At 35.9% G+C, this 13,650-nt stretch overlaps 1 pseudogene; it reads right to left on the reverse strand.

Moving 5' to 3' along the window:
• Positions 1 to 4,519: 4,519 nt before the first annotated feature.
• Positions 4,520 to 6,795, reverse strand: LOC122480679 (annotated as a pseudogene).
• Positions 6,796 to 13,650: the final 6,855 nt, after the last annotated feature.

A 13,650-nucleotide genomic window follows, 5' to 3' on the forward strand; every position in this document is an offset into this window, starting at 1 on the left:
AAAAGACAATTTCAAGATGTAGATAGTGCACACCACTAGCTAGTACTACTAGTACACAATTGGGAGGGGAGGGATGGGCCTCCAATCCAGTCTGCGATTTGAGGGGTTGGGACAGGTGAGGAAGAAAGGTTCCTAGAAGAAGTGATGATTCGATTTGAGTCCTGAAGAGGAGTAGAGTTATCCAGGTAAGGAAAATAGGGCAGGGAATTATAGGAACAAGCACAAATGACTTGCCCTGAGTAAGAAAGTCTTGATCTCTCACCTTCTAGAGTGAAATGACTTTGTTGTAATATTATATCTTAAAATGTATTTGAATTTTGTGTAATACACTAAAATATATCCATGCTAGTATCAAATATGTTTTAAATTCTTTACAATTTTAGTATAATCATCATTCCAGGAAAATGCTCCATATTTATCCTGTGATATTTTTTATTTTTATAACCCTGGCAAATCATCAGATACTCTTGTGAAAATTAGAATCTCACTTTGAGAAGCTTTGGGAAACACTTAAGAATGCTAATTATGGATTTATACTGACCTAGTTTGAATCCTGGCTTTATTTCTTCCTAAATTGACATGTCACTTAATCTATCTTAAACTTTAAGTTAATTTCTTCAAGCATAAAATAGGGATTCTGAGGGATGGAAATGAAAGCATGTATACAGAGAACCTGTTACAACATACCATTCAGTTCATGAATGGAGATTATATGGATTTCTTGAAGTTGGGGAACATGTCTGCCTTGTTCCTCCTCTGTATGTTCAGCACAATGCCTGACACCTAGGAGATACATAGTAAATAGTTACTAGACTGATAAAGCAAAAACTCATTATTTAGAAATGTCAAGACTCTTCATTTTAATGTCAGCTTAGAAGTTTAGAAGAGTGTCTGAACAGTTTATTGAACTAGGTCTCAATAAATATTTCCTAATTGCCTAATTTGATGAATGACTTCATTTGGTGCTTGTGTTCAGAAAATGAGGACTGGATAGAATGTGGGCTGTATAAATCCAAGACTAATCCTAAAGCATGTGCTGTAGTACTTGTGCTCTCTTGTCTACTGTAAGAAATGGCTAAAAAATGCTGATGCAGAGGATCACGTGAAATAAATATGTAGATTAATGAGTGAAGACCCTAATAACCACTACTCAGGTCAAGAAATTGAATTTAGGCTCCTCAGGAGCCTGTCTCTGTGCTACATCTCAATCACAGTTCCCTTCTTTCTTCCAAAGTCACCACTGACTTTTACAGTAATCATTTCCTTGAAGTTCTTCATGGTTCATACAACCATGAGCCAAGGTGCATCCCTAGATTTAGTAGTTTAGTACTGTCAAATAAAAGAAAAATTGATGTGTTTTTTTAGTCTCCTTTAACCTACAAATTCTTCTTTTATTCCTATTTTTCCCTTATAAGTTTTCTTTTGAAGAACTTGGTCTGTTTTTCTTGACCTCTAGAGTTTCCCCATCTGGAGTTTACTTATTGAAGACTCATGGTGCAGTTCAACTTGTTCCTTTGTCCTCTATTTTCTGCAAATAAGCAGCTGGATCCAGAGAAATGATCAGATTGAGGTTCTAACCCTTTGACAAGACTATAGATGCTGATGTTTTCTTTATTCTTATTTTCTCTTTTTTGTTGAGGTATAATTGACATACAGCATTATATAAGTTTCAGGTACACAGCATAATGATTCAACATTAGCATATATTGCAAAATGATCACCACAGTAAGTCTAATTAACATCTGTCACCATACATAATTACAGAATTTTTTTGTGATGAGAACTTATAAGATTTCCTCTCTTAGTAACTTTTTTATTTTTTAAGTTTTTAAAAAGTTTATTTATTTTGAGAGAGAGAGAGAGAGAGCATGTGAAAGCTGGCAGGGGCAGAGAGAGAGAGAGAGAGAGAGAGAGAGAGAGAGAGAATCCTAAACAGGCTTCATGCTGAAAGTGCAGAGCCTGACTTGGGGCTCGGTCTCACAAATGGTGAGGTCATGACCTGAGCTGAAATCAAGTTGGATGTTCAACTGACTGAGCCCCAGGCACCCCTTGTAATTCTATTTTAAAATTTTTGATAACCTCCATACTGTTTTCTTAGTGGCTGCACCAATTTACATTTCAACTAATAATGCTTGAGGGTTCCCTTTTGTCCTATCCTTGCCAACACTTACTTCTTGTCTTTTTTTTTTTTTTCAACGTTTATTTATTTTTGGGACAGAGAGAGACAGAGCATGAACGGGGGAGGGGCAGAGAGAGAGGGAGACACAGAATCGGAAACAGGCTCCAGGCTCCGAGCCATCAGCCCGGAGCCTGACGCGGGGCTTGAACTCACTGACCGCAAGATCGTGACCTGGCTGAAGTCGGACGCTTAACCGACTGCGCCACCCAGGCGCCCCTTGTCTTTTTGAAAATAACTATTTCTGACAAGTATGAGATGATATAACTTTGTGGGTTTGATTTGCACTTCCCTGATCATCATGATGTTGAACATATTTTCATGTACCTCCTGGCCATCTGTATGTCTTTTTTTGAGAAATGTCTATTCAGATCTTCTGCCCATTTTTTAATTGGATTGTTTGTTTTGCTGTTTTCTTTCATTGGGAGGTATATCCCAATTTTATCAGCTTGATTTTCATCAAGTTTTGATTTTCTTTGATGTCAGTAGCTTTTAATGCTCAAAGCCTTAGCTTATTAATTCAGTGGAGATATTCTAATTTTATAATTTCTTTTTATCTCATAAATGAAATACTTTTATAAAGCAATGCTTTGTCTTTTCAACTATTTGTTGCCATTGTTTCAATTTGTGTAAGAAAAGCAGAATAAATCTTTTGATCCCTTATCAAGACTAGAGTGCCTTTCCCCTTTTTATTTCTTTTTATTTTATTATTTTATAGTTTATTTATTTATTTTGAGAGAGAGAGAGAGAGAGAGAGAGAGAGAGAGAGTCAGTCCCAAGCAGGTTCTGCACTGTCAGCACAGAGCCTGACTCAGGGCTCAAACCTATGAATTATGAGATCATGACCTGTGCCAAAATTGAGAGGTGGATGCTTATTTGACTGAGTCACCCGGGCACCCCTTCCCTCTCCCCCTTTTTAAGCCATTATTTAAGATAATAAATTTGTTCTTTATCATTTTTTGAATCTATAAAAATATTTAATAAATATTTAATAGTTTCTAAAAAAATTTAAACATATTTTATGAGTTTCAACCCATTGCAATTCTTTTCCTTTTAAATTGTGGTTTAAATTGTGGTTTATTCCATACAATGAAATAGCATGAAATCCATAAAATTGTGTTTTTAAAAAAATTTGAGTATAGTTGGCACACAATGTTACATTAATTTCAGGTGTACAGCTTAGTTTTTTTGACAAGTTTATATATTATACTATGTTCACCACGAGTATAGATACCATCTGTCCCATTTCATTGCTATTATAATATTATTGACTGCATTCCTTATGCTCTGCTTTTTTTCCCTGTGACTTATTCCATAACTGGAGGCCTATATCTCCCTTTCCCCTTCACCCATTTTTCCCAACCCCCAAGCCCCTGTCCCTCTGGCAAGCATCAATTTGTTCTTTGTATTTATAGTTCTAATTTTGCTTTTTATTATTCTTTAAAATTCCATTTATGAGTGAAATCATATAGTATTTATCTTTTTCAGTGGATTTATTTCACTTTGCATAATGCTCTCTGGGTCCATCTATGTTGTCTCAAATAGCATGATCTCATCTTTTTTATGGATGTATAATATTCCATTGTATATATATGCCACATTTTCCTCATCCATGTGTCTGCTGATGGATACTTTGGTTGCTACCATGTCTCAGCTATTGTGAATAATGCTTCAGCAAACAAAGGAGTGCCTACATCTTTTTGAGTTAGTGTTTTAGTTTTTCCTGGGTGAATACCCAATAGTGAAAGTATTGGATTATCTGGTATTTTTATTTTTAATTGTTTAAAAATTTTTTTAAATAAAATTTCAATTAATTTTATTTATTTATTTATTTATTTATATTTATTTATTTATTTTAGAACAATGGAATTTTATTTTGATGAAAAACTCGAGTTTACAATCATTTAGTAAATGAAGAGCAAACACTTCATTTTCCTAACCCATAACTCTTAAGAATAAAAAATTAGTGGGGTGCCTGAGTGGCTCAGTCGGTTAAGCGTCTGACTTTGGCTCAGGTCATGATCTCACGGTTCGTGGGTTTGAGCCCCCTGTTGGGCCCTGTGCCAACAGCTCAGAGCCTGGAGTCTGTTTCAGATTCTGTGTCTCCCTCTCTATCTCTGCCCCTCCCCCACTCATGCTCTGTCTCTGTCTCTCAAAAATAAATAAACATTGAAAAAAAAATTTTAAAAATTAATAAGTAAATATCTGAACAGATTAAGGGTAAGGCATGTTCACACTTCCTGCATGTGACTCACTGTAAAAGGGCGAAAACAGCAGTGGGGAGAAAGAAGATATAGGCATTGAATCTCATCCTAACCATTCAAATAAGCCCAATGATAAATACTCATCATGGGCAGCAAACTATATACATTTTACTGAAGGAATACTTTGATAGAAGCACTTATTTCAGTTATATTGTGCATCACAACTATAAAAATGGCTTGAACAGTTCCATTTAACCACCATTTATAAAATGCAACTATGTAATATTCTACATTTTACATGGGGTGTGAAAAGTGTCAAACTAAGCTGAAAAGACCCCACCTGCCAATTTTCCCCACTTCTGAAAATATCTGTGTGTATGAAAAAGGACAGTCCCCCATACAAAGAACCAATTTCACAAACCTACTGGTAAGCAAATACATTTATATAACTGGAACCTCAAGATGCTAGAGTTGTACTTATTTAAAAAACCATTCAGCTACCTTTGGTCTTTAAAAAAGCCTCCAGTGCAATATCCTAAACATTGTTATGTGCATCTCACGATGAAGAGTGTGGCCTTGTAGTGCAGAATGAGAGTGCGACGTCACTGTGAAGGGTAGCAAGCGATGGTTTCAAGAACATCAGCATCACAGCATTGGATTCTGTGCATCAGGACTGAGGTCATTGTTGCCAGAAGGGGGGTGCATCAGGAGAATATCCGGCTCGTCCACTTGTGGAGTCGGGTGTATGACTACCAGCTGGTCCTGGGGAATGTCTGTGGCAGCTGCTGCAAGGTTGGTGATAGATTTACTTTTTACACACTGAAAGTCTACATGCTGACTCCTTCCTTCTTCCTTTTCCCAAGACATTCAAATAGAGGGTCTTTGGACATAGTTGTAAATCACTTCTGGGGGGACTCCAGGCCTTTTCTTTACTTTTTCTTTGTAGGTAGGATAACCTTCTATTCCCAATCTAATCTTCTTAAGACCACTCTCCTTCAAAACTGATTTGCCCACATCTCTGTTTTCAATGTATAGAAAAATCTATACAATTTTTTGCTATCAATAATTTGTGAATACTCTTCTCCCATCTGTGGTGGATACTCTTCATTCCAATCAACCACATCATCATTGGTAATTACTACTATGTGGCATTCTCTTTCCCCACTCTGGGCACTAGCTACCATGAGAGGCAGGATCATTTCTCCCAGATAAAATTCAAACTGTATACGAGCACCATCATTTGATAACTCATGCATTAGGGCACTGAGATCTCTACATTTAATAGTGCTATATTCAAAAGAAATACAAAGATAGTCGCATGCTTCTCTCAGTTCAGGAACAGATATGCCATCAGGACAATGGATTATTCCTTTTTTGTAGTAATCCAGAATAGCTTGAAACACAGTGGAGCCAATTTCCTCTGCCACTTCATAGTCTCCCTTCTCATTGGGACGTGCAAAATTAGGTTCTCTGCCAGATCCAAACATCCTGCCCAACATTGTATTTGGCTGTGAAGTAAAAGTGGATGGTTATCCACTATCAGTGTTACTCGTTCCGACGTTCTTACATTCCGAGCTCCTTCTTTTGCATTTTCATATATAAATACCATCTCCCCAGATGTCTTACAGGTACCATCTGAACTTCACTGACTACTGTTTCTGCTGCTGTTCCCAGCACTGCTACTAGAATCATTTGGAGATGCCTTCTGAAGACGAGGACTGCTTGGATGAGAGGAACTATGGTCTTTTTCTCGTTGACATGGTGCTGTTGTGTTGGAGAAGTAACATTTCTTTAAAAAAATTTTTTTTAATGTTTATTTATTTTTGACAGAGGGAGAGAGAGATAGAGCATGAGCGGGCAGGGGCAGAGAGAGAAGGAGACACAGAATCTGAAACAGGCTCCAGGCTCTGAGCTGTCAGCACAAAGCCAGACGTGGGGCTCGAACTCACAGACCATGAGATCATGACCTGAGCCGAAGTTGGATGCTCAACCGACTGAGCCATCCAGGACCCCACAGAAGTAACATTTCTAATACAAGGAATGAGTTGAGATTCCGTTCTTTCATGAGATGAATCTTGTAATCTGTCACTTGACCTTCATCTATCTCTTGATCGTTCATGTTCCCCACTAGCACCATGTAGACTCATTTTGGTGTGGCCAACAACTCCTTTAGCAACACGTACGGGAGTACTTGAATGTTTATACAGTTTACGAGATCTGCTATGCAATTTCTGATCCCAATTCTCTGGATCACTGGAGTCACAGGTCATAAGGATGAGGCTCTCCTGCCATCCCACTTTAAGCTTCCTCACAGTACTGCTCTGAAGCATATGTAGTACCCATAACCTGCAGTTCCTCTTGAATGTCCAGGGAGGACCTAGGTGAAGGGGGGAGCCAGCAAAACCTCTGCTTCCTCCTCAATTGGGTCCCTCTGGAGGTGTCTGTGGCAATGGCCACTCAGATGGCTGCCTCAATTAATTTATTTTAATACCAGTATAGTTAACATACAATGTTATATTAGTTTCTGGTGTACAATGCAGTGATTCAACAATTCTGTATGTTGGTGCTCATCAGGATAAGTATACTCTTAATTCCTTTCACTTATTTCACCCATCCTTGCACCCCCTGACGGCTCCTCTGGTAACTATCAGTTTGTTCTCTATAGTTAAGAGTCTGTTAGTTATTTGGTTGCTCTTTTTTATTTTGTTCCTTTTTTTTTTTTAGTTTTAAAAAATGTTTTTATTTATTTTTGAGAGACAGAAAGAGAGAGACAGAACATGAGCAGGGGAGGGGCAGAGAGAGACACAGAATCCGAAACAGGCTCCAGGTTCTGAGTTGTCAGCATAGAGCCTGATGCGGAGCTTGAACTCACGAACTGGGAGATCATGACCTGAGCCGAAGTCAGAGGCTTAACTGACTGAGTCACCCAGGTGCCCCCATTTGTTTTGTTTCTTAAATTCCACATGTAAGTAGGATCGTATATGGTATTGGTCTTTCTCTTACTCACTTATTTTGCTTAGCATTATACTCTCTAAATCCATTCATGTTGTTGCAATGGCAATATTTTATTCTTTTTTATGCCTGAGTAATATTCCATTTGTGTGTGTGTGTGTGTGTGTGTGTGTGTGTGTGTGTGTGTGTACCACCTCTTCTGTATCCATTTGTTTATCGATGGACACTTGGGCTGCTTCCATAATATGTCTATTATAAATAATGCTGTAATAAACATAAGGGTACATATCTTTTGAATTAGTGTTTTTGTATTCCTTGGGTAAATAGTAGTGGGATTAATGGATCATATGGTAATTCTGTTTTTGATTTTTTGAGGAATCTCTACATTATTTTCCATAGTGGCTGCAGCAGAATGCATTCCCAACAATAAGGCATGAGGGTTACTTTTTCTTCACATCCTCACCAACACTTGTTGTTTCTTGTGTTTTTGATTTCAGCCATTTTGATAGGCATGAGGTGATAGCTCATTGTGGTTTTGATTTGCATTTCCCTGATGCTGAGTGATGTTGAGCATTTTTCTCATGTATCTGTTGCCCATCTGTATGTCTTCTCTGGGAAAATGTTTATTCAGATCCTCTGCCCATTTTTAATTGGATTTTTTTTTGTTTCAAGTTTATATTTAAATTCTAGTTAATTAACATATAGTGTAATATTGGTTTCAGGAGTAGAATTTAGTGATTCATCACTTACTATAACACCCAGTGCTCATCACAACAAATGCCCTCCTTAATACTCATCACCAATTTAGTCCATCCCCTGCATACCTCCCCTCCAGCAACCCTTAGTTTGTTCTTTCTTAGTTAATAGTCTCTGATGGTTTGAGAGTCTCTTACCATTTGAGGGAGAGTCTCCCTCTCCTTTTTCTCTTCTTTCCCCTATGTTCATCTGTTTTGTTTCTTAAATTCCACATATGAATGAAATCATATGGTATTTGTCTTTCTCTGACTTATTTCACTTAGCATAATATACACTGGCTCCATCCATGTCATTGCAAATGGCAAGATTTCATTCTTTTTTATGGATGAGTAATATTCCATTGTATATAGATACCAAATCTTCCTTATCCATTCATCAGTTGATGGACATTTGGACTCTTTCATAATTTGGCTATTGTTGATAATGCTGCTATAAACATCAGAGTGCGTGTGCCCCTTTAAATCAGTATTTTTGTATCTTTTGGGTAAATACCTAGTAGTGTGATTGCTGGATCATAGGGTGGTTCTATTTTTAACTTTTTGAGGAACCTCCATACTATTTTCCAGAGTGGCTGCACCAATTTGCATTCCCTCCAATAGTGTAAGAGGGTTTCTCTTTCTTTGCATCCTTGCCAACATCTGTTTCCTGTGCTGTTCATTTCAGCCATTCTGACAGGTGTGAGGTGGTATCTCATTGCAGTTTTGATTTTCCCCTGATGAAGAGTGATATTGAGTGTTTTCTCATATGTCTGTTAGCCACGTATATGTCTTCTTTAGAAAAGCATCTGTTCATGTCTTCTGCACGTTTCTTAACTGGATTATTTGTTTTTTTGGTGTTGAGTTTGATAAGTTCTTAATAGATTTTGGATAGTAACACTTTATCAGATAGGTCATTTGCAAATATCTTCTTCCATTCCATTAGTTGCCTTTTAGTTTTGTTGATTGTTTCCTTCACTGTGCAGAAGCTTTGTATCTTGGTAAAATCCCAGTAGTTCATTTTTGCCTTTGTTTCCCTTACCTCCAGAGACATGTCTAGTAAGACGTTGCTATGGTCAGTGTCAGAGAGGTTATTGCCTGTGTTCTTTTTATGATTTTACTGGTTTCCTGTCTCACATTTAGGTCTTTCATCGATTTTGATTTTTTTTTGTATGTGTATGGTATAAGAAAGTGGTCCATTCTTCTGCATGTTGCTGTCCTGTTTTCCCACCACCATTTGTTGAAGAGACTGTCTTTTTTAAATTGAATTGTTCTTTTGGTGTTGAAGTATATGAGTTTTTTATATATTTTGGTTATTAACCCTTTATCAGATATATCATTCACAACAATCTTTTCCCAATTAGTAGGTTGTTTTTTGGTTTATTGATGGTTTCCTTCACTGTACAAAAGCTTTTTATTTTGATGTAGTCCCAATAGTTTTTGTTTTTGTTTCTCTTGCCTCAGGAGACATAATTAGAAAAATGTTGCTATGGCTGATGTCAGAGAAATTGCTGCCTTTGTTCTCTTCTAGGATTTTTATGATTTCAGGTCTCATGTTTAGGTCTTTAATACATTTTGAGTTTATTTTTGTGTATGGTGTTAGAAATTAGTCCAATTTCATTCTTTGGCATGTAGCTGTCCAATGTTCCCAGCACTATTTATTGAAAAGACTGTCTTTCCCCATTATATATTCCTGACTCCTTTGTCATAGATTAATTGACCATTAACATGTGGGTTTATTTCTGGGATCTCTATACTATTCTATTGATCTGTGTCTATTTTTGTGCCGGTAGCATACTTTTTAATTACTAAAGCTTTGTAGTATATCTTGAAATCTGGGATTGAGATACTTTAAGCTTTTTTCTTCTTTCTCAGGATTGCTCTGGTTATTTGAGGTCTTTTGTGGTTTCATAAAAATTTTAGTATTATTTGTTCTAGTTTTGTGAAAAATGCTGTTGGTATTTTGATAGAAATTGCACTGAATCTGTAGATTGCCTTGGGTAACCTGGACATTTTGACAGTGTTAATTCTTCCAACCCGTGAGCATGGAATATGTTTCCATTTGTTTGTGTCATCTTTAAATTCTTTCATCAATGTTTTATAGTTTTTGGAGTACAGGTCTTTCACCTCATTGGTTAAGTTTATTCCTAGATGTTTTATTTTATTCTTTTTGGTGCAATTGCAAATGGTGTTGTTTTTAAAATTTTCATTCTGTGACTTCATTGTTAGTATAGAAACATGCTTATTTCAGGATATTAATTTTGTATCCTGCCACTTTACTGAATTTGTTTATTACTTCTAGTAGTTTTTTGATGGAATCTTTAGGATTTTCTATGTGTAGCATCATGTTGTCTAGGAATAGTGACAGTTTATCTTCTTTACCAGTATGGATGCTTCTTATTTCTTTTTTTTTTTAATTTTTACAATGTTTTTATTATTTATTTTTGAGAGAGAGAGAGAACAAGTTGGGAAGGGGCAGAGAGAGAGAAAGACACAGAATCCAAAGCAGACTCCAGGCTCTCACCTGTCAGCACAGAGCCTGATGCAGGGCCCAAATTCATGAACTGCAAGAGCTGAACTGAGCTAAAGTTGGATGTTTGAGCCACCCAGATGCCCCTTCTTTTTTCTTTTCTGGTTAAGGTGGCTAGGTCTTCTAGTACTATGTTGAATAAAAGTAGTGAGAGTGGACATCCTTGTCTTACTCCTAACCTTAGATAGAAAGCTCTTAGTTTTTCACCATTGAGGATTATATTAGCTGTGGATTTTTCATATATGGCCTTTATTATGGTAGGTATGTTCCCTCTAACTCCATGTTGTTGAGAGTTTTTATCATGAATGAGTGTTCAGTCTTGTCAAATTCTTTCTCTTCATGTATTGAGATGATCATATGATTTTTTATTTTTTGTTAATGTGGTGTATGATGTTGATTGAATTGAAATATTAAACCACCCCTGCATCAAAGGAATAAATCTCACCTGATCATGATGAATGATCTTTTTAATGTATTGTTGTATATGGTTTGCTAATTTTTTTTGAGGATTTTTGCATCTATGTTCATCAGGGACATTGTCCTGTAGTTTTCGTTTCTTGCAGTGTCATCTGGTGTTGCTGTCAAGATAATGCTGGTCTCGAAGAATGTATTTGGAAGCTTTCTTTCCTCTTCTATTTTTTGAAATAGTTTAAGGAGAATAGGTTTTAACTTTTCTTTGAATGTCTAGTAGTATTCACTTGTGAATCCATCTGATCCTGGACTTTTGTTTTTTTTGGTATTTTTGGATTACTGACTCAATTTCATTATTCATATTCAGTCTGTTCATATTTTCTCCTCCCCCCTGGTTTAGTTTTGGAAGATAGTATGTTTCTAGAATTTATCCAGTTCTTCTAGGTTGTCCAATTTGTTGTCACATAAGTTTCATGGTATTCTCTTACAATCTTTGGTATTTCTGTGATATCATTTGTCTTCTCTTGTTTCTGATTTTATTTATTTGGATCCTCTCTTTTTTTCTTGATGAGTCTGGTAAAGGGTTTGTCAACTTTTTTAATCTTTTCAAATAACCAGCTCTTGGTTTTATTGTTTCTTTTCCTATTGTTTTTTGTCTCTATGTGTTTTATTTCTGTTCTGATCTTTATTATGTCATTTCTTCTATTCACCTTGGCCGTTGTTCTTCTTTTCCCAGTTTCTTTAGCCATAAGGTTAAATTGTTTGAGTCTTTTTCTGTTTCTTGAGGTAGTCCTTATTGCTATATACTTCCCTCTTTGAACATCTTTCCCTGTGTCCCAGAGATTTTTGGACCATTGTGTTTCCTTTTTTATTTGTCACTATGTATTTTTTTATTTCTTCTTTGACCGCTTCATTGACCCATTTGTTTTTTCTTAGTCTCCATGTATTTGTGTTTTTTTTTCTTGTGATATAGTACTACTATTGCAGTCAGAAAAGATACATGGCATCTTTTCAATCTTTTTACATTTATTGAGGCTTGCTTTATGGCCTAATATGTGATCTATTCGGCAGAATGTTCCATGCACACTTGAAAAGAATGTGTATTTGTTTTTGGATGGAATATTCTATATACTTCTATTAAGTCCATCTAATCCAATGTGTCATTCAAAGATATTGTTTCCTTATTGATTTTCTGTCTGGATGATCTATCCATTGATGTAAGTGGAGTGTTAAAGTCTTCTACCATTGTTGTATTATCATCAGTTTCTCTCTTTATGTTTGTTAATGTTTGCTTTATGCATTTAGGTATTCCAGTGTTGAATGCATAGATATTTACAATTGTTATAGCCTCTTGTTGGATTAATCCTTTTATCATAATGTAGTACCCTTCTTTGTCCCTTGTTACAGTCTTTGTTTTAAAGTCATTTCATATCATACAATTATTGCTATCCTGGCTTTTTTTTCCCACCTCTATTTGCATCATGAATGTTTTTCCATCCCTTCAGTTTCAGTCTGTTTGCATCTTTAGGTCTGAAGTGAGTCTTTTGTAGGCCACATATATATGAGTATTCTTTCTTTCTTTCTTTCTTTCTTTCTTTCTTTCTTTCTTTCTTTCTTTCTTTCTTTCTTTCTTTCTTTCAATCCATTCCACCATTGTCTTTAGATTGGAGCATTTAGGCCATTTACATTTAAAGTAATCATTGATAGATATGTGCTTATTGCCATTTTTAAAGTTTGTTTTTTGTAGTTCCTCTTTGTTCCTTTTTTCTTCACTTACTCTCTTCTTTGTGACTGATGAGTAGCTATAGTGTTTTGTTTAGTTTTCTTTCTCTTTATGTTTTGTGTATCTATCATAGGTTTTGGGTATGTGGTTACCATGATGTTCATATATAACGTCCTATGTAAATAGCGGTCCATATTAATTTTATGGTCATTTAAGTTCAAACACATTCTAAAAAAACAAAAACAAAAACAAAAGCAAAAACAAAACAAAACCCAAAAAACAAACAACCAAAAAAAAAACCGGAAAAATACTTTTTTCTTTTCCTTTTTCTTCTTTTCTTCCTTTTTTACTCCCTTCTCCACCTTTTATGTATATGTTGTCATATTTTACATCTTTTATTCATATTTTTCTTATGTCTTATTATGGCTATTTCTATTCCATTTAAGTCCCTTTAACATTTCTGTAAGCCTGATTTAGTAGTGATAAACTCCTTTATCTTTTGTTTGGGAAACTCTTTATCTCTCCTTCAAATCTGAATGATAACCTTTCTCGGTAGAGTATTCTTGGTTGTAGGTTTTTTACTTTCAGCACTTTGAATGTATCATGCCACTCCCTCCTGGCTTGCAAAGTTTCTGCTGGAAAATTAGCTGATAGTGTTGTAGGTTTTTCCCTTGTAGGTAACTTTTTTTGTTTCTGTCTTGCTGCTTTTAGGATTCTCTCTTTATCTTTAAACTTTGACATTTTAATTATTATGTGCCATGGTGTAGACCTCCTTAGGTTCATCGTTTTTGGAACTGTGCTTTTGGACTATTTCCCTCCTTAGGTTATGGAGGTTTTCAGTTATTATTTTTTCAAATAAGCTTCCTACACCTTCATCTCTCTCTTCCTCTTCTGGGACTCCTGTAATGTGAAAGATTTCTTGG

This window comes from Prionailurus bengalensis, chromosome C1 (assembly GCF_016509475.1).
Source record: "Prionailurus bengalensis isolate Pbe53 chromosome C1, Fcat_Pben_1.1_paternal_pri, whole genome shotgun sequence".
NCBI classification, from domain to species: Eukaryota; Metazoa; Chordata; class Mammalia; order Carnivora; family Felidae; genus Prionailurus; species Prionailurus bengalensis.